The sequence below is a fragment of the Macrotis lagotis genome, chromosome 1 (assembly GCF_037893015.1).
Source record: "Macrotis lagotis isolate mMagLag1 chromosome 1, bilby.v1.9.chrom.fasta, whole genome shotgun sequence".
NCBI classification, from domain to species: domain Eukaryota; kingdom Metazoa; phylum Chordata; class Mammalia; order Peramelemorphia; family Peramelidae; genus Macrotis; species Macrotis lagotis.
The window spans coordinates 43,007,041-43,028,911 of NC_133658.1; the positions used below are offsets into that span (position 1 = coordinate 43,007,041).

Below are 21,871 nucleotides of genomic sequence, written 5' to 3' on the forward strand. Positions count from 1 at the left end.
TAATAATTACCTAGCTGTGTAGCCTTGGGCAAGTCACTTAACCCCATTGGCCTTGCAAAAACCTAAAAAAAAAAAAATTTCAATCTAAAAGACTTTTTGGCTTTATCATTGGGGAGCCTCTAAGGATTCCTGAACAGAGAGATACGATCACATTTTTGTTTATCAATCTGCATTGTATCAATTTGATAGTTGTAAAGAAAAAAGAGAAAGGGCATTGAGTTAGCACCATAGTGTATAGAGTGTTGAATCTGGAGTCAGGAAGATTTATCTGAGTTCAAATCTGGCCTCAGACATTCAATGCCTGTGTGATCCTGGATAATCACTTCACCCGGTTGACCTCAGTTTCTTCAACTGTAAAATGAACTGGAGAAGGAAATGGCAAACCACTCCAGGAGATTTGCAAAGAAAATCCCAAATGGGGTCATAAAAAGTTGGAAATAATTGCATAATAACAAATTAAGAATATACTGAAAAGGGCTAAATACAGGGAAACTAATTAGGAGGTTATTATAACAGTTCTAGGTGATAAGGGTTTGAACAAGGATAGTGACCGTGTGAATGAATCGGTCAAAAAAGGACATCAGTATTCACTCCAACAGCACAATCACAAAGCCTTTTGTGTCTTTTGGCTAGTCCCCAGTATTATCTCCCAGGAAACAGAACTAGGATGGGTACCCTGATTCCAGGAGAAAATATGCAGTAGACTAAAAATGCTTCTGTTGTTCCCACCTTCCATATGCCCATGGTCTAAACAAGAGTTAGAGAGCATTGCAGGATGTAAAATGGATAATTTTAATTACATCAAATTAAATAGTTTTTCACAAACAAAACCAATACAGCCAAGATTAGAAGGAAAGCAGGAAACTGGGGAAATGTTTTTAATCGTCAGTGGCTCTGATAAAGGCCTCATTTCTAAAATAGAGAAGAATCAAATTTATAAGCATATGCATCATTCTCTAATTGATAAATAGTCAAAGAATATGAACAGGCAGTTTTCAGAAGAAGAAATCAAAGCTATCTACCATCATATGAAAAAATTCTCTAAATCATTATTGATTAAAGAAATATCCATTAAAACAATTCTGAGGTACCACCTCATACCCATTAGATTGGCTAATATGACAGATAAGGAAATAATAAATGATGGAGGGGATGGAAAAAGGGACACTAATGCATTGTTGATGAAGTTGTGAACTGCTACAACCATTCTGGAAAACAATTTGGAACTGTGCCCAAAGGATTATATATCTGCGAATATCCTCTAGCCCAGAAATACCACTATTAGGTCTGTACCCCCAAAGAAATCAAAGGAAAAGGAAAAGACCTATGTACAAAAATATTTGTAGCAGGCAAAGAACTGGAAATTGAAGGAATGCCCATCAGCTGGGGAATGGCTGAAGAAACTGTGCTATGATTGTGATGAAATACTATTATGCTATAAGAAATGACAAACAGGATGCTTTCAGAAAAACCTGGATAAAGGTATAGGTGAGGTCTTACATGAACTGATACAAAGTGACATGAGCAGAACCAAGAGAACATTGTATATAGCAGGCAGTTCTGTATGATCAGCTGTAAATAACTTAGCTATTCTTAGCAATACGGTGATCAAAGAAAGATGGAAAAATGCTATCAACCTCCAGACAAAGAACTGAAGGAGTTTGAATGCATAGTGAAACATAGTTTTTTTTTAAAACTTTCTTTATTATCTTGGGTTTTCTGAATCTTCATTTAATTTTGCAACATAGGTAATATGAAATGTTTGCATTACTGTGCAGGCATACCAAGTTGCTTGCCTTCTCAAGGAAGGGGGAAAGGAATAGGGGAAAGAATGTTACACACAATTTAGAAACAATGAATGTTAAAATTTTTGTTTGTATATAATTGAGAAAAAATAATTAAAAATTTGAAATACACAGACATATCTATATATCTCTATCTGCAGATAGAGATATATACATATCCATATATACTTATGGTCTTTTAACAGTCAAAACAACCTTCTTTCTATCCAACAGCAGCAGGAACCATTGCTGACAGGTTTATGGGTCCCTAGGAGCTCTCAGCACCATGTCTGGAGACTGTCTCTCTAGTATCTTATTATGTCTACAGTAGTAGTGAACCCCAAGGGCTCAAGGTCACTCAACTGACGAGGGAGGGCTCTGAGTGCAAATTCTAACTGTATAATTCTGGGCAAATAATTGTCCTTGTCTTTTCCCACATGGGGGCCCTGATTCAAAGGACAGGGGAGATGAATGATAAAAGAGACTCATTGGATCAAGTATGTATCATGGAGACTCCAGTCAGTCACTTTGGTGGATGTGTAGAATAGTAGAACAAGAGTTCCAGTGACAACAACCTCTCAAAACAAGACAGGTAGTGCAGAGATTATCAGTGTCATTTGTTAACTGAGGAAACACAAGTTTAAAGAAGGAAAATAATGAATTCACAGCCACACCCCAGGGTGGAGTGTTTCTTGGACTCCGAATCAATTTGTATGCTCCTTCTATTGATTACTAGTTTAGACTAGCATGCAATGCTGTTTGGATATAGTTAACAAGATTCTCTCCTGCCCATCCATCATTTCATCCAGATACACCTGCACCTGTATCATCAGGCGGGTAGGGTGATCCTTATCTGACAGATAAGAGAACTCAAAGTAAATGCTTTAGCAACTTCCCCAGGCTATAAGGCTAGCCTCTGGTCTCGCCAGGTCCAGATCCCAGATTTCAAGGCCTCTCCTACACCCCCACCCTGTCTCTCCAAATCAGTTTTGCCAATGCTTTGCTACCAGGCCCCTGCCTACCTTCATTCAATTCAATTCAACTCAAACTTTTGCTACATATTGGGACTACTGCATCCTACCCCCAAAAGAGTCCCTACCCTTAAGGAATTTATATTCTGCTGAATGTTCACAAATGACAAAATACAAAATAAAAGCAAAATTAACTTCAAGAAAGAGGGAGTGCTCATAAGAGGAGATAAGGTGGGAAAGAGGGAGTAGGGAAGGGCTTGTAGCATCTTCAGAAAAAAATGAAGGTTCCTATAAGACAATTGGGAGTCACTGAGTATAATTTTAAGTGGGGGGTGTGCTTGTGAAATGATCAGATCTGGGTTTTAGGGATATCAGTTTGGCAGCTGGCATTGGGGGGGGGGGAGGATAGCTGGGTCAGGGAATAAACTGCCCATTGGGTTGGACATTAGGCAGTCTAGAAAGAGGAATACGCTGTCTCCAGAGCTTTTGTTACCCTCTGAGAGGATAAAACAAGTTCACAGATAATTGTAAGTATGTGGCAAAAGGAAACTGGGACAAAGGGTCTACATGGGGCAGAATCAGAGACAGGGGATTAAACTAAGAAATCCAATTAAAAGCAAAGCATTATTCTCCTATCATGCCAATTGACTATTATACTGGCTCCATCTGTAATGCAAGCAAGCCTTGACTTTTAAGCATCCCCAAAACATCTCCTTCCAAACAAAGAACTCTTTTAAATTGTGGTGTCTGGTCCAGTCCTTCCCAGGAGGATGGCAGTACCACGAGGACTCCTTGTTTCCTAGACTCAGACAGCTTGGGATTATCAATGGCAGAGAGAGGACAGAATCACTGCAGAAGAAATACTGCAGCATCTTCCCCAACCCAATCTTTAGCAGAGGAGCTGAAGTAAAAGAAAACTCTCTTCCCTTAGTTTAATGTCCTTTCCATGTCTATATTCACTCACTGGTGGTGGTAATATTATTTGATCATTTTTCAATCGTGTCTTACCCCATTTGGGTTTTCTTGGCAAAGATACTGGAATGGTTTGCCAATTCCTTCTCCAGATCATTTTACAGATGAGGAAATTGAGCCAAACAGGGTTAAATGACTTACCCAAAGTCACCCAGTTAGTACATATCTGAGACCAGATTTGAATTCAGAAGGATGAGTTTTCCTGCCTCGAGGCCCAGCACTCTGTTCATCATGGTGCCACCTGGCTGCCACTCCCTGACAGAAGGTGTAGAATGAGCCAAAGAGGGTGGGTAAGAGGAAGGAGCCACTACAACCCTAATAAGCTCATTGTTTAGCACCAGTAGAGAATTTAGTGACCATGGAGTTCCAACCTTTCATTTTACAGTTGAAGAAACAGGCCTAGGGAGGATAAATGACTTACCCACAGTTAATAACGATCAGAAGTGGTATTTGAACCCAGATCCTCAGAGTCAACCTCTGTTCTATTGTCTCACAAAGCCTCCAAACTTACTGTAACTGAAGCTGCTATGATTTGTACTGCAAAACACCTTAGGAAGACTTAGTTACTGGCCTCCTAGAGACTGGATGGTATGACTGAAAAGGCACTAGATGAGAGCCAAGAGACCCGACTTGCAGGCAATCTTAGACACTTCCTAACCGTATGTAACTCTGTGCAAATCACATCATCTCTGCCTCAAGTTTCCTTATCTGTAAAATGAGGCTAATTAACACTACCTACACATCAAAGGGTTCAAACGAGGTGGTAGTTGCAATGCCCTTACTTAGTCTGGCACACAATTATATATAAATATATTAGCTCTTGTTTATTATCGTTGTTCTTACATTTTCTTAGTATTACCTGGATTATGCAGGAGTCAGTTCTCTAGGCTGTGAATTTTCCAGGGCTTTAATAAATGTAAAGTGATCTCTAACTATATAATGCTATAGAAGTGCTAAAACATGATTCGTATTTGGGTTTTAATCCATTTAACACAATACATTTCATTCCAACACAAAGTTATTAAGCACTACGATGGGCTGATATATAATTACAATAATTTGTACCAAAGTCTACCCTGAATTTTCCTAACTCCCTAGAAGAGAGGCTCTTTAGGGCCAGTCGAGCCAGAAATTCCTTTTCTATTGTCTCCTTTGGCTTTTGTCCCTGGGTGAGAAGCTTTGAAAGGGGATTCCACAGCTGTGGAAGGGCCAGAACAACACTACCCTCCCCCCCGCCCCAATACAACAGCACCAGACTACTTTGTTTTGTACGGGTCACACAAAAAACCCTCTCTTCCCTTCTCACTCAGAGAACTTTCATCTATAAATCTCCCTTGAAGGTGACCCATGCTAAGCCCATAGTACATCCTGATACCGCTGGGTCCTGGTGGGAAAGGCCTAACCTTGAGCCATGGGCCATTTCCTGCTATTGCCTTGTTTTTTTCCTTTGAATACTTTTTCCATTACCCACCTTGAAGACATTTTACCAGGGGGTTCGAGTTTGTTTGTTTGATAGCTTTTTTTTTAAACTGTGCTGAATTAGACAGATTACATATACACAATCATAGGCAACATACCAGACTTGCAACCCCCAGCTAGGACAAACACCATCATCCCATAGTAGTGCTGACTTGGATCATCGGGCCCAGCATAAAGCAATCAATCAAAGGACAAGCATTTATTAAACGCCTACTATGTTCAAAGCTTTGTGTTAGCAAAGAAAAGCAAAATCACTATCTCTGTCCTTGGGGAGGAGCCTGCATTGGATAAATTTACAGTTTAGAGAGCATAGGGGACCCACCTTCAACCAAGTAGAGAAGAACCATGAAGGGCTGCTAAACAAGACATGTTTCTTTTTTTTTTTCCTTCCTTCTTTTTAATGGAATTATCTAACACCAAGGCAATCCCCAGCCAAGCTCCTTAGACTTTGTGGTCAGGTCAAGGTTTACTGGAGGAAAGGCTAAGTCATGATAAGATAGAAGAAATCAGAGTACAGTCTGTGATCAGAAATAGTAGCTTGTAATCCTGCCAGTCTCCAACATTCTGCTCCCACTCCCTTCCTACTTCATACTCTACTGCTGATAGGGAATGGAGGAGATGCGGGAAGGAAAGAAAGAGAGGCAAGAATGTTCAATGACCAAAGGAAGATAAAGAGGACATTCTTTGGTAACATATACAACTGTGAGTTCAGAGAAGGTAGCAAGTTAGTAGTCCACATAGTTCATTCAGTTCCCAGATTGCTATTTATGGCAGAACATTTCAAAGCAATAAAATGTTATGGAAATTCCATTAGAATGGAGGTTGTTTGAGGACAGGATATGTTTTTCCTTTTCCTAGTCTGTGCATCTCCAATATTTAGCACATAATAATCACTTGATAAATTCTTGTAGAATTGAGAAATGCTAAATTATCACAAATATTCAGCCAGCTCAACTTACAAGAACCACTCTTATCAGATAGCCTTGAGCTGTCCATCAAAACCAGTCCCAGCCCACTCCCATCCCAATTCTTCTCTTTTTGGAGAAAGCTGGGAATGGAGTATCCCAGAAGTTCCAGTACAGGCAGCCAGCTGCTGAGAGACCACTTCCCAGCCTGAGACATAACAGCTGCAGCAAAAAAAAAAAAAAAAAAAAAATTAAAATTAGGGGGAAAAAAAGAGCTCACTTTTGATGTTAGCCAGAATCTTCAGCTCCTGTCCACACCTCCTGTACCACTTGACACACAAAGGTCCATCAGAGAATTGAAAACCTTCTAAGCAACTAAAGCAGACTGTTCTTCCACAGGTCAATATCTCTCCAGTTGAGCTCCTGACTCCTCTCCTGAGCTAGGAAAGGTTTAGGCTGCGAAAGATAATCTAAAGGTTTAACCAGACAAACAAGTTGGCACACTTCAAGGCCTAATGGAGTCATTTCCAGGAATCCAGATGACAGGAGGCAGGGTTTGTAGTAGCACCCTAAGCATCTCTTTTCCCAGAGTTGGGAACTAATTCCAGATAGATCTGTTAAGAGAATAATTGTGGTTCATTCCAACTGAATAAGTTTAAAGAAAGAACAGAGAAATAACATGCTTAAAAGGACCATGCTGGCCGGGTACCTTAGGGATTTCAAGAAAATCTCTTCCCTTTCCTTCCCTCCCTCCCAGTTGCTTCTTCTTACTTTCTAATCCCCTGCAGGAGTTCAAGACTGTGACAACACTGCTCTCTGGTCCCCTAGTCCCTGGGTCTGAGCTACTTCAAAGATTTTGATGACCTGAAAGGGAAAATCCATGGTTGTACTGAAGTGCAATATCAATGTTTGTGAAATTCCTGTATAGAAAGAGGTCCCTGACATCCTTCTAGGCCCTGAGAAATTCCTTAGAAATATAACTTTGGCTAGGCGCCTTTGGGTCTGAAAATAGTCTGATAGGACCCAAGGGGTCACGGATATACCATAAAATTGTCTAAAGATTTACAAAGCAACCTTGTTAGCCTAATTATCTTGCTTTATTTGTAAGATTCCTGCTTCCTCCCAGCAATGACTCCGCCTTCCCCAGATGCAACTGGAACCATAAGACAGTAAATTCCTGGCTCCCTTCATATCAGAAAATATGTTCAATCATTACACAAAGACCCTGACTCCTTCTCACCCCTATCTATATGGAACCCTATGTTTACATATGTATATGTCAAGATAATATATCTAACTGCTGTCTTTGCTTTTTTGTATCTTGCTTGCTCTCAGTACTACCACCCCCCCAAACACTATAAAAATCCTATCCCCTGAACACTTAGGTACTGTCTGATTTGGGTACTCAATCCACAGACAGTCCCCAGGAATAAAGATCTCCAAACTTATCAAATTCTGGTCTCTTTCTCACTCTTTGGGTACAACAGTACTCTCTCAAAATCAGTGTCATTGAACCAATTCTGTTTCTTCCTGTCTTCCTAGTTTTTACTCTTGGACCTGGAAGGAAAGGCTATTTGCTCTGCCAGTTGCAATTGGCCTCTAAACATTAAGTGCCTACTATGTCCTAGGCAGTGCTGAGGGTGAGGGGCATTACCAAAAGAGGCAAAAAAGAGTCCCTGTCCTCAAGAACTTGTAATAATCTAAGGTCGATCCTTCGATTGACAACCTAGGTCTCTGAGAAATGTTCAGTAGCTGGTGGTGTCGATTGTGTTTCCATTAGTCATGCTTTCTTTATTGGGAAGTGGGAATCATGTTTCTTTATGGATTCTCTGGAATCAAGACTGCTCAGAATCCTCGTATCCTCCTGAGCTGTTAGTTACAATACTGTTGTTACTGCATAAATTGCTCTCCTGGTTCTACATCAATTATTCCAGTTCAATATTTTAGTAAAATGCCCCATTACATTCACATGGCATCATTTGGCAGCTTGGTGACACAATGGACAAAGTCCTAGACCAGGAGTCAGGATGATCTGAGTCCAAATCTGACACCTCAGACATTTATTAGCTGTATGACCCTGAGCAAGTCACTCACGGTTCTCTGCCTCAGTCGGCAAAATGAAGAAAAATGAAAAATAGACAATATTACATGATAAGTATATCTGAGATATCAGAGGATGAAGACCATTACTGACTGGGGAAGATTAGGGAAAGGTCCTTCTAGTCCAATTTAAGTTTTGAATTGAGATTTTTGTTTTGTTTTGCTTTGTTTTTACTTTTTTACAAGGCAATGGGGTTAAGTGGCTTACCCAAGTCCACACAGCTAGTCAATTATTAAGTGTCTGAGGCCGGATTTGAAATCTGAATTGAGTTTTAAAGGAATTCAACAAGAGCAAAAAAGGAATATTTCCAGGCAAACAAAAGAGAGCAAACAAAGGCATTCAAGGCAGGGGGCATATAGTATCCTCAGGAGGATGGAGCTAATTTGACTAGAAGAGATTTTAGAAATACTCTAATCCAATATTGTCATTTTACAGAGGGAGAAACTGAAGCCTAAGGTTAGATTAAATGATGAGACCAAGGTCAAAGAGTAGGGCAGTACCAGAGCTTCTGTCTCCCCCTCTGTGATTCTAATCAAACCACACTTCTTCACTTCCTCCTTTATCTTAGTTTACTCTTTGATAAGATCCCTTGTTGGGATGTGGCAATAAATAAATAAGCAAACTGGAGATATAGGCAACAGTCAAGTCTGTCTAGATAAAGGATGCTTTACAAAGGATAGCTAGGTGGTACAGTGGATAGAGTATTGGCCCTGGAGTCAGAAGGACCTGAGTTCAAATTTAGCTTCGGACACTTGACATTTACATACTAGCTGTGTGTCCTTGGGCAAGTCACTTAACCCTGTTGCCTCATCAAAAACAAAAAAGATGCCTCACAAATGTGAGGTGTTAGAGATCATTGCCAAATATGTATATGACACTTTAAAGTTTGCAAAATGGGGCAGCTAGGTTGCGCAGTCAGTAGTACCTGGGTTCAAATCCAGTCTCAGACACTTAATAATGACCTAGCTATGTGGCCTTGGGCCAGCCACTTAACCTGATTGCCTTGCAATAAATAAATAAATAAATAAATAATGAAGTTTGCAAAATGCTCCACAAATACAGAGATCATCACAACCCTTTGGGATAGATTTTTTTTTTGCAAGGCAGTGGGGTTAAGTGGCTGGTCCAAGGCCACACAGCTAGGTCATTATTAAGTGTCTGAGGTCAGATTTGAACTCAGGTACTCCTGACTCCAGGGCCGGTGCTTTACCCACTGTGCAACCTAGACGCCTCCTGGGATAGATTTTATAAGTCTAATGATCTCCATTTTATGGATGAAGAAACTTAGACTCCTTGAGGTTAGGTTCCCTGGCCAAGGTCATAAAACGAATGAGTGTTGAAAGCAAATCTTCTTGACTCCCAAAAGAGTGAGACAAGTAGTGATTCATTCAGTCAGCACAGATTCCACTGTGGCTTTCCCATACCAGCCTAAATTATGCCAGGGTAGGTAGGATCCCAGACTTCTGTTGAACACCATTAGAGACATGTGAGCCACTATGCTATTTGTAAAGATAATCAAGTCTCCTGTTTTCTAGCAGCTGACATAGAACAAGTATTCAAAAACATATTTTCATCATTTGTTAATCTATCCCCCTTTGTTTTTTTGCAAGGCAATAGGGTTAAGTGACTTCTCCAAGGTCACACAGCTGGGTAATTATTAAGTATCTGAGTTCACATTTGAACTCAGATCCTCTTGCCTCCAAGGCTATACCACCTAGCTATCCCTCATTTGTTACTTCTTGATGGACTAGAAAAGATGCTCATTCAGTATCCCTATTCTCTGTGATTCAGCAGTTCTAACTGGCTAGGGATCTCAAAACTTTCTATCATTCAGTATAGCTGATTCTCAGTGATTTCATCTAGGGGTTTTTTTGGCACAGATACCGAAGTGGTTTGCCATTTTCTTCTCCAATTTGGTTTATAGAAGAGGAAACTGAGGCAAACAAGGTGAAGTAACTTGACCAGTCATACTAAGTTGTTATTACATGTCAGACAAACTTTCTATTCAATCCAAACTGGTTTAACAATTCTTCTCTGAATTCAATGTTTCCTGTTTCATCTTGATGCATTTGTATGAGCTGTTCCCCATCCTTCAAATGTTTTCCCTCATTATTGTCCCTTCCCAGAATCTTTAGCTCTTCCTTCGAGTCCCTGTTGAGGTACCAAGGTTTCCATGAAGCTTTACCTCATCTCCCAATACTAATTTCCTATTCAGGTTATTTTATATTTTACTTAAGGGCATAAATATTGTCCCAGAAACACAAACACTCTGAATGGAACCTCTTTGTCTCTCTCTCTATCTGTGTGTGTGTGTGTGTGTGTGTGTGTGTGTGTGGTGTCTCTGATGGACCAGCTGTATAAATTGTCCCTTTAAGCCCCACATCATAATCTCAACAACAGATATTCTTCACCTACTTGTTTTCACCCTGGGTGAGTCAAATTCTTTTGAATGACTACGTATCTCCACCAAGAGACTCTACAGTGTCACCGAGCTGGCTATCAGTCCATCAACACGGTTGAAGTGTTTCCTATGTATCAGACATAGTGCTAAAGTGGAGTTACAGATAGAGACAAAAGGCAGGCTCTGCCCCCAAGGAGCTTACAATCTAAAGACCTCATGTGTAAAGAGGATGATTTGGAGAGCCTCACCATCTCTAGGAAATCTTTCCAATGCAGTCCTTCATTACCAGCCTTTGGCATGAATACATCTCCCTGTATTATGCTTAACTTGATATTTATGATCAGAGAATCGCTTCTATTCTATCTTTTCAAAGAATCTTTATGGATGGATGGCAAACAGTACAAATGAGTAAGGCCTAGGTGGTGCAGTAGATAGAAAGTTGGGCCTGAAGTCAGGAAGATCTGAGTTCAAATTCAGCCTCAGGCACTTCCTGTGTGCTCCTGGGAAGGTCTCTTAATCCTGTTTACTCAGTTTCCTCATCTGTAAAAATGAACTGAAGAAGGACCCCAAATGGGGTCACAGAAAGGCAGACACAACTGAAAAATAACTAAATAGCAAATGATTACTATATTATTAAATTCTTTTTCCCCCAAAGGAGGAGAAATCTGGTCTAACATCACTGTTATTTTTCAGGTTGCTGGCTCAATTTAATTAAACATGTTAAACATTCATTACATACCTACAGCATGCTTTCCTGAGCCTCAGGTTGCTTCTCTGTAGAATGAGAAGGTTTGACCAGCTCTAAATTTCTATGACTTTCTAAAGAGTTGGTTGCTACCATCTGACTGGTGCCTCAACCCCATCCCACCACTGCTCTTAATTACTTGGGTGTTTTTTTGATCAGAGAAGACCCCCAGTGCCTCTTCCCAACACAGTGTTCAGATTTGCTCTCTCTGGGAGTTCCAAGCTCCAAGAATTTAAAAAAAAACCAGCCCTCTGACAGCCTACCTCAAGTTTGTGGTGTGGTCAAGCAACATCCATATGCATGGTTGGCATTCAGTGCCTCTGGGAACTTCCTCTTTGGGGTAGAAACAACACTCAAATCTGCTGACATGCAACAAGTGATGGGCCAACAATATTGAGGTCTGTGCCCACACACAGGAAAACCTTGTTATGCTAACACTATATGGTTGTATTATAGTATTAGATAAAATATTAAGGGGCCCTTAAAATCTTTTTTATGTTTTATGTTTTAAGCTATTAAAACTTTTAGTATCATAATACATGATAATACAGTATATATCTACTATATTATCATATATAATATATGATATATTTGTGTATTATAATGCAATTATATTTTCTATTATTATAATGTCATTATAATAACAACCTTGTAACACAGACCTTGAGAGTATTATAGATTCTCTCCTCACCTTCATGTCTTAGCATAACCAAGTTTCCTTCTGAGTTCAGGTGTATCCTCTTAATCAGGTCTATTCAGATCTAAATTTTATGAAGATCTGGATGCCATACTCTCATCATCAATGTGCTAAAAAAAAGGGCAAGCTTATAATTCTTTGACCTTAATACCCAAGCAAACACAGACTACCAGACATGGCAGGAAGTCCATGGGAGAAATGGAGTCAGAAACAGTAGGTGTCACTTATTAGTGAAGACTTGTGCATCAACACTGTCTTCTGTTTACCTGTGCAATAAAATTTCATGAATAAATATTTACATCAAATATGGACATTTAACAGACTCTGTCACTGTAAGGAGAAAAGTCAAGACCCGATGGGAAGAGGGATGTGAGACACAGAGTGCTGGACTGATCAAAGACTTTTCTTCAAGGTGAATATTCAACAAAGCAGCAACCCCAAAGCAAAGATAACTACCAGAAGATTTAATATCAATGTATTAGAATGCTTCTCTGCATGTGCACAGTAAATTGTTAACTTGGAGGGAAAACTGACCCAATACAAGGTTGGCAAAGGAAGAACAGAAAAGGAGTTGTAGTATTTTTTTTAGGTTTTTGTAAGGCAAATGGGTTTAAGTGGCTTGCCCAAGGCCATACAGCTAGGTAATTAAGTGTCTGAGGTCAGATTTGAACTCAGGTACTCCTGACTGCAGGGCCGGTGCTCTATCCATTGCGTCACCTAGCTGCCCCAGAAGTGGCAATTTTAAGAGATTTGGTGTATAGATCTCATTGACTCATCTGGTCCAGAACACTCACAAGCATCAAGATTGGTTTGACAAAAATGAAGGGGAAATTCAAAAGCCGCTAAACAAGGAATGAGAACTATAAGATTTACCCACAGAATAATTTATCCATTTCTACAAAAGCAGCATTTAACTCCCTCAAAAGTAATGTGCAAGCAAAGCTTAGGGAGATATAGGATTCTTGGCTCTGTAAGAAAGCAGATTAAATTTATGCTGTTAGTAACAATCCAAAGGACTTTTATGATGCCCTGAAGGCTAGTTGTGGACCAAAGACCTATGGTGCATCTCAGCTATTCAGTATTGATGATGCCACACTGATTGGTGACAAGGACATGATCCTGGAGAGATGGGCCAAACACTTTCTTTTTTTTTTAGGTTTTTTTTTTTTTTGCTAGGCAAACGGGGTTAAGTGGCTTGCCCAAGGCCACACAGCTAGGTAATTATTAAGTGTCTGAGACCAGATTTGAACCCAGGTACTCCTGACTCCAGGGCCGGTGCTTTATCCACTGCACCACCTAGCCGCCCCAAGGCCAAACACTTTCATAGCATTCTCAAGCAGACCATCATCAACATTATCAGTCCATCAATCAATGTTGAAGCCATTGACCATAAGGTTGAAGTCAATCTTACTCTAGTCAAACTCCCACCTGAAGACTTTGAATGCCATTCAGCTCCTCTCCTTCAGTAAAGCAGCTGGTGCTAATTCTAGTCCAGTTGAGATTTACAGGGCAGGAGTTCCACTGCTTGTACAAAAGATGACTAAAAGTTTCTGAGTTTTGTATCAGGAGTTCAAAGATGCCCCCCTTTGACCATCTCTATAAAGGTAAAGGAAATAGATTGTCCTATGACAAGCAAAGGGTGGATTTCTCTTTTAAGTCATTGTGGGCAAGATTCTTGCCAGTGTCCTCCTTAATAGGCTGATCCTACCTGGTCATCTACCTAAGACCTAATGTGACTTCAGAAAGAGCCAAGGAATGGTCAGTATGGTGTTGGCTATCTGACAACAACGGCCAGGAGTAGAATGCAGATCTATTCACAAAGTTCATTGATATGACCAAGGCTTTTGAAATGTCAATCATGACAACTTGTGAAAAATTATGCCAAAATTTAGAGACCCAAAGAAGTTCATCAGTACTATGTGTCAGTGATAAGCTTGCCAATGCTCTTAGGCTTACCTAGGTGAAGTGAAGTGAAGTGAAGTGAAGCAGAGCTGCGCTTGCTTCCATGATTTTTAATATGATATTTTCAGCAATGTGGATAAAAACAGCATCAGGGTCAGCAACCACAATGATGGTAAATTATTTAACTTGAAAAGGCTCTAAACCAAGACTAAAGTGGAGGAGAGTTGGCACGCGACTTTTGTTCCCAGATGATAGTGTGCTTAACCTCTGAGGCTAAAATGCAGCAGAACATGGACCAATTCTCTACCACTTTTGCTAATTTTAGCCTGATAGATAATACCAAGAAAATAGAGGTTCCCCACCAATCAGCACTGTCCCATCCATACATGGATCCATCAGTTACAGCAAATGGAGAAATTTTGAATGCTATGGATAAATTCACTTACATTGGCAACATACTCTCCAGAGGTGTACACACTGATAGTGAGATTGATGAAAGCATTGCCAGAGTTAGCTCAGTGTTTGAGAGGCTCTGAAGGAAAAAAGTAGAACAGAAGAGTATACTAGACAGCTTACCATCCTACAGAAGGACTACAGAGCCATTGTGTTGACCTCCTTCTCGTATGCTGTGACTCCTAGAAAGTGTAGCAGGACCAAGCCTGGAAACTGAATCACTTCCATTTGAATTGTTTTAGAAAGATTCTGAAGATTCTGGCAGGATACGGTAAAAGACACTTTCTCAAGGTAAAAATTACCATGCACTCAAATTCTACTGCAGAAAGTGCAACACCAAAGGTCATTTTGGGGTCATTCAAATGCCAAATGTACATTTATCTAAAAGATTATTTTTATAGAGAACTTATGCAAGGAAGGCACCTACATGGTGACCAGAGGAAATGATGCAAGGACACTCTCAAGATCTCTGAAGAAATTTGGAATTGCTTTCATGACATGGAAGACCATGGCCTAGGATCACCCAGATTGGCGTGCCCTCCTCAAAGAAGGTGCTATACTCAAAGAACAAAGCAAAATTGAAGAATCTCCAAAGAACCCTGAAGTGCCCAAATTTGGAGCCATCTCTGCTTCAAAAGTTCACAAAGCCTCCTCGTGTCTAACTTGTGATGGAGCTTTCAAGTTCTTCCTGGTCTAATCAGCTACAGTGGGACACACTGTTCCTTAACCCTGAGATAGTGATATCATTTTGGTGTCTTCAATCATGAAAAACAGCAACCAACCAACCAATCCTGACCTGGGAGCTTTACTCCTCTACTCCATGTCCCCATCCCCCACCCCCACCCAGTTCCTGATGCCTTAAAGTCCTCCCCCTGGATTACTTTGTTTTTATTTGGTATGTGGATTATTTTTACTTGTGTGTATGTCTGTGTCTGTCTTTGTATGTGGCTCTGTGAGCATGCATGCATCTATGTCTATCTGTATCTGTATGTGCATAGGTCTGTGTATGTGCCTCTGTGTGTGTGTGTGTGCTGTTTATTCCTAAGAGAAAGCAAGTTTCTTGAGTAAAGGAACTGGTTTGTTTGTTTTTTAATCTTTGTGGGTAGTGTACAGGCCCTGGAATCCGGAGACCCTGAGTTGAAATCTGGTCTCAGACACTTAATAATTACGTAGCTATTTGACCTTGGACAACTCACTTAACCCCATTGCCTTGCAGAAAAAAAAAAATCCTTTTATCCCCAGAACTTCTCAGACTCTGACACACAGTAGGAGCTTAATAAATAACTATTGAATAAGTGAATAATCATATAATAAAGGCTTTAGCCTTGAGTTTCACCAGACTGCCCCAGAAGGTACAGGATCTGCTATTTATCACATCAGGTTTTACTCTGATTTAAAATTATTGGGTTTCCTTTTTCCAGAAATTCAATTAACAATTCAGTTCAACAAATATTTATCCAAATGCCTGTAGGCAAGGCATTGTGCCGGGAACTGACTTTCCAGAGACAAAAAAAACAAAGTGACTGCCCTCAAGGAAGTCATACTTTGTTCTAAGATACAACCTGTGAACAAATAAGCAGATACTAGATAGTTTGAAGGGAGAGATGGAATTAGCAATTAGGAAGATCAGTCAGCCAGTCAATCAACAAGTGTGGACTAAACTCAAACCAGGGCCTTCTCCGGTCATCCTGATTCATATCAGGCCACTGGATCCAGATGGCTCTGGAAGAGAAAGTGAGACTGGTGACTTAGCTCAGCCTCCCTTCACTCAACTCCAATTCACTTTCCTCATGTCGTGGTCTTCTTTGAAAATGAAGGACAAGGGGCGGCTAGGTGGCGCAGTGGATAGAGCACTGGCCCTGGAGTCAGGAGGACCTGGGTTCAAATCTGGTCTCAGACACTTTTCAGCTGGGTGACCCTGGGCAGTTCACTTCCTGTTTATCTCAATTCCTCATCTGTAAAATATGCTGGAGAAGAAACAGCAAACCCTTCCAGGATCTTTGCCAAGAAAACCCAATCACAGAGAGTCCGACATGACTGAAAGCTGACTGAACAATAATAATTCTGTGCTAATGAATAAAGATACAAGGAAAGGTAAAAAACCATTCCTATACTCTAAGAGCTGAAGATAAAAGAAAAAAGAAAAGAAAATGAACCCCGTGATGTTTGGCCTTCATTCTTTTTTTTTTTTTAGGTTTTTGCAAGGCAAATGGGGTTAAGTGACTTGCCCAAGGCCACACAGCTAGGTCATTATTAAGTGTCTGAGGTCGGATTTGAACCCAGGTCCTCCTGACTCCAGGGCCGGTGCTCTATCCAGTGCCACCTAGCTGCCCCTGGCCTTCATTCTCAAAGAAGACTATGACATCAGGGAGGGGATGCCATGACAAGCACATGAATTGGATTTGAGTGAGGAGGGGGCTTGTACTAAGTCCCCAGTCTCACTTTCTTCTCCAAAGTCATTGGGGTCCAGTGGCCAGATATGAATCAGGATGCCTGGAGATAGCCCTGTATGTGGGACAATCAGGGTTAAGTGACTTGCCCAAGGCCACACAGCTAATAAGTGGCCATTGTCTGAGCCTGGATTTGAACTCCTGTCCTCCTGACTCTAAGGCCACTGAATCACCTAGCTACCCACAACAAACAACAGAACCAACCTAGAAAAAGGTAACCCTGGGAAAGAGGGGAGCCACAGAGGGTGATGATTCTTAATCTCACATCTACACCCCCATCATGAAGGTGATCTTGTTCAGGGAAAACTGATGAATAAATTGTTGTTGCTCAGTCATTTTCAGTCATGTCCAACTCTTCATGGTTTTCTTTGCAGATACTGGAGTGGTTTGTCATTTCCTTCTCCAGCTCTTTTTTTTATAGATAAAGAAACTGAGGCAAGTGGGATAAAGTGACTTTCTCAGAGTCACAGAGCTAGTAAGTGTCTAAGGCCAAATTTCAACTCACAAAAATAAGTCTCCATAACTCCAAGCTCAATACACTGTGTCACCTAGCTGCTCTCTGCCAATAAATCAGGAGTAAATAAAAAGATGAGTTATAATCTGCAAAGATGAAGGAATTGTCTACACAGAATAACAGAGCCTAAAAATACTGAAGCAAGTAGACACACACACACACACACACACACACACACACACACACACACAGACACAATTCCAGTGGCTCCCTGTTACCTCCAGGATCAAATATAAAATCCTCTGGCACTCAAAAGTCTTTCACAACCTCCCCTCCCAGTCTTGTGGCTGTTCCTGGTCCAAGACTCCATCTCAGCTCTGAGCATTTCCCTGGAAATTCCCAGGCATTTCCCCTGCCTGGAAAGCTCTCCCTTCTCATCTCCATTCCCCACCATCCCTGGCTTCCTTCTAATTCTAGCTAAAATCCCACCTTCTGTACCAATCCCCCTTCATTCTAATGTCTTTGCTGTATTGATGATGTCATTTTTCCTGTTGTATAGAGCTGCTGTTTGTGTTGTGAATTCATGAGGGCCAACAACCTTCCTTTGTATCCTTTGTACTTAGCCCAGAGACTGACACATAGTAGGCAGTTTAAGAAGTTTATTGACTGCCAGGACCCAATCACACTAAGATTTCTGTGGCTGTTTTCACCACCTCCTTCCAGTATTCTCCCTTTCTCCTCTTCTGCTGGGTACCGGTCCCTACTCTGTAGAAGAAACTCATCCCTCTTGCTCTCTAACACAAATAAAAAATTAAACCTCATGACAAAAAGCATCCCCAACTTTCCAATGTAGGCAAGGTAAGAATTCCGTCAATACTCCATCAGATTAGCAACTTCATTAGCACGGCTTAGTAGGTCCTCCAACATTTCCTCCTCTTGACAATTTAGCACGTGAGTTTAGGGCTTGTCCTGTTCAAAGCAGCTACCACCCCCTAACCTGCGGCTAATCTGGTGATGGGTTCCTCCAATTTTAGCAAGTTCAGTCGTCAGATGATCACTATCAAATGGGTCAGTAGGTGAAGTCTTTTCATCTTGGTAATTCATCTATTCCACAAGCATTTATTAAGTGCTAAATTCATCAGATATAAAGAAGAGCCTACTGAATTTACGATCTAACCTCCAAGAATCCAGAGTCATCTTCTAACTAGCTAAAAAATGGAGTCAACTTGGATGGAGAAGGGAAAGGATTATGATCCTAATTTCATTGATGAGAAAACGGAGCCTCACATAGATACTAAGGAAGAGATGGAACAGAGTTATTTTTTCTTCTTTTTAAACGTATTTTATAATATTATTTTTCTATTTAATGTGATATAATTGTTTAAGAAGTAAATAATAGAAATTTTAGTTGGATAATTACAATGTCTTTTTTGATTACTGGTATCTATTGTGAATACTATAGTTAGAATAACATTTTAAAAGATTTTCAAAATGAGAAATTTGAATATTCTTTCCTTTGCTTGCTACTACCGATCAATATATCCCAGTAAGAGTCTGATACTCTTTTAAGTATGCTGCTTTATCTTAACAAGGAACAAGTCCATCAAGTCCAACTCTAGTCATACAGGGAAATATTTAAATCAAAGAGTATTTTCATTACTTGGGATGTTGACTGGCTTTTTTGTTATTGTTGCTTTAGGGTATAAGGTTTTGTAGTTGAGTTTAAAAAAAAACAAATTCAACCTCTTTTCACTCACAATAAAAGCAGGTTTTTTCCTAATGGTCCTGGTTTTCCCCTTCTGGAGAAAATTCTGATCCAAAACTCATAACTTTGGTTTTGCAACCCTCCAGAGATCTTAAAAGTTTCTCAAAGAACATTAAGAAATTCTCAAGAAATTCGATAAACAAAACTACTTGTGATTCACTGTCCTATAGAGATGAACCATTGAGCACTTTTTAGAGGATGGGAACTTTTTTTAATTCTCTCTAGATTATCCAAACAAAGGTGGCATGTCACTAATCCTATCTGACAGGAATTTCCTTGGCTTAGAGCAAAGTCTCAGCTCCTCAAGTTACAATGGGCAATTCTTTCATAGTGGATGCCTAGAGATTTATTTAATCACCAAAGAAGACAATTAATTGCAAGAATTCTGCCTGTATGGATGTGGAGATTAATGTACTATTGGTAGAACTGTGAACTTTTCCAACCAGAAATCTGGAGAACAGTTTTAAACTATGCCCAAAGGGTTGTTAAACTGTGCATGCTTTTTGACTCAGCAATACCACTACTAGTTCTATAACCCAAAGATATCAAAGAAAATGGACCTATATGTAACACAAATATTTATAGCGGCTCTTCTGGTGGTGGCAAAGAATTAGAAATTGAGCGGATGCCCATCAGCTGATAAATGGATGACCAAGTTGGGGTATATGATTGTGATGGCATACTATCGTGCTCTGAGAAATGATGAGCAGGATACTTTCGGAAGATCCAAAAGAACTTACCTGAACTGATGCAAAGTGGAGTGAGCAGAACCAGGAGAATATTGTAAACATTAATGTTGTAGAATGGACAATCAACTGTGAAAGGCTTAGTTACTCTGATCAAGACAATGATCCATGAGAATTCCAAAGGACCCGTGATGAAAAATGCTATCCCCCTCTAGAGAAAGCACCGATGAACTCTGAGTACAGATTGAAACATATTTTTTTCACTTTATTCTTCTTGTTTTTATTGTTTGTTTATGTTTTGGGGGGAATGTAGCTAATATGGAAATGCTTTGCATGATTTTACATGTATAAGTTACAATGCTTGCCTTCTAAATGGGTGTGGAAGGTGCAGGAGGTAGAGGGTTTGAAATTTAAAAAAAAATTAATGAATGCCAAAAATAGGTAGATAAATATATGAAGAATTCTGCCCTTATGTCAAGTGTTTCATATAAGTCCCAAATTATATAAGTAATGAATCCCCTAAAGTGCTGCCATCAATTCTAATGGTTTAGGACCAATCATCATATTTTACATAATCATAACATTGTATGTATGTGTGTGTGAATTTAAATACATACAGCCATTTCAGGAGATCCATCATTCATCTAATTTGGACCTAGCTGCATTTTCTCTAGAGTATGAGATCTCTAGAAAAGGATTCTGCTTTGTTTCCATAAGGTAGCAGAAATGAATAAAGCCAGAAGCCAAAAAAGATAATTTGTCCTGCCCAGGCAAGTTTGTCCCAGCCCCTGTTTTTGGCTGAGCCAAAGAAGATTTCCCAGCAAATTGTCTCCCATGGCCAAGAGGGCCTACAGGCCAAGGAGTCTAAATCACTAAATTCCTAAAGACTTTAAAGTCCAGTCTCTCCATAGCCTGTCTCTCTCTATTTCATATACAGGGGGTACTTAACATTGATGGGGAATTGTATAACCCTCATTAAAGTTCCCTGACATTTGTCTAGACCCATGAGATCTTACAACAGCATCATTAATATACTATCAGTAGTTACTGAGTGTATATTAAACAGCTCTTGGTCCACTTGGCTGCTCCCTGATGGTAGTAATAGTAACAACAGTAATGCCTGTAATAATAATACTGATAGTAAGATTAATGATGAGAGTAATAAGCTACAGAAATAGCAGTAAGAATAATAGTCTAATAAAGAATGATGATGATAATGCCTCTCATTCTTTTCAAAGTACTCTTACTATTCATCTGAAGCAATAAATAACAATAAAATGGATATTTATAAAGTTGATAAAAATCTCCGAAAGGCCTTACATACATTATTTCATTTGCTTCCCTCTAGCCATCCAAAAGGAATGATTATTCAAGATTTATTGAGTCAATGAATCAACAAGCTATTATAAGGTGTTTGCTCTGGGTTAGGCTCTGGGCTGAGCTCTGAGCCCAGTCTCAGTGGGGGAGACAGCATATACATAAATCAATACATCTTAGATACAGAATTGATGGCAGGCGGTCTTTAAAGAAAGGTCTAGCAGCTCAGAGAACTGAGAAAGGCTTCTGCCTTCCTTAAACTTTTATCTTTGTCTTTTATTGTTATTATTATTACTATTATTACTGTTATTATTGCTATCATTGTAGTTTGATATTTTTATTCTGAAGTCCACAAAAAAGTGGAGGGAAGCATTTTCAAATACACAGCAGGACCTATAGATTGTCTATGAAGCCATGAATCTCCATGTCACACTATTTGCTTTTTTAAAGTATATAGTAAATTATCCTGCCTAACCATTTCTTTCTCGACTTCTGTTCTCTTGCATGCATTAAAAAAAATTATAGGGGTGGCTAGGTGGCGCAGTGGATAGAGCATTGGCCTTGGAGTCAGGAGTTCCTGAGTTCAAATCTGACCTCAGACACTTAATAATTACCTGGCTGTGCGGCCTTGGGCAAGCCACTTAACCCCATTGCCTTGAAAAATCTAAAAAAAAAAAAATTATGATAGCCTTCTGTTTGATATCATTACTGCTAACTCCCCTTCACCCTACCAAAAGCCCTCCAATAAGGAATCAAAACCTTTGGTAACACATAAGCAGTCAAGTAAAA

General features: G+C 39.9%; 1 protein-coding gene across 4 annotated transcripts in view; it reads right to left on the minus strand.

The window, feature by feature from the left end:
* Positions 1-21,871, minus strand: part of IL34 (interleukin 34) — a 65,433-nt gene that overhangs the window by 36,914 nt on the left and 6,648 nt on the right. The window contains exon 1 of one of the 4 annotated variants that reach the window (XM_074199322.1): positions 6,392-15,236. The exons of the other annotated variants lie outside the window; for them this stretch is intronic. The gene's annotated coding sequence lies outside the window, so the exon portion shown is untranslated. Of the gene's footprint in view, positions 1-6,391; positions 15,237-21,871 lie in introns of those variants that run through there. 4 annotated transcript variants of the gene reach the window in all.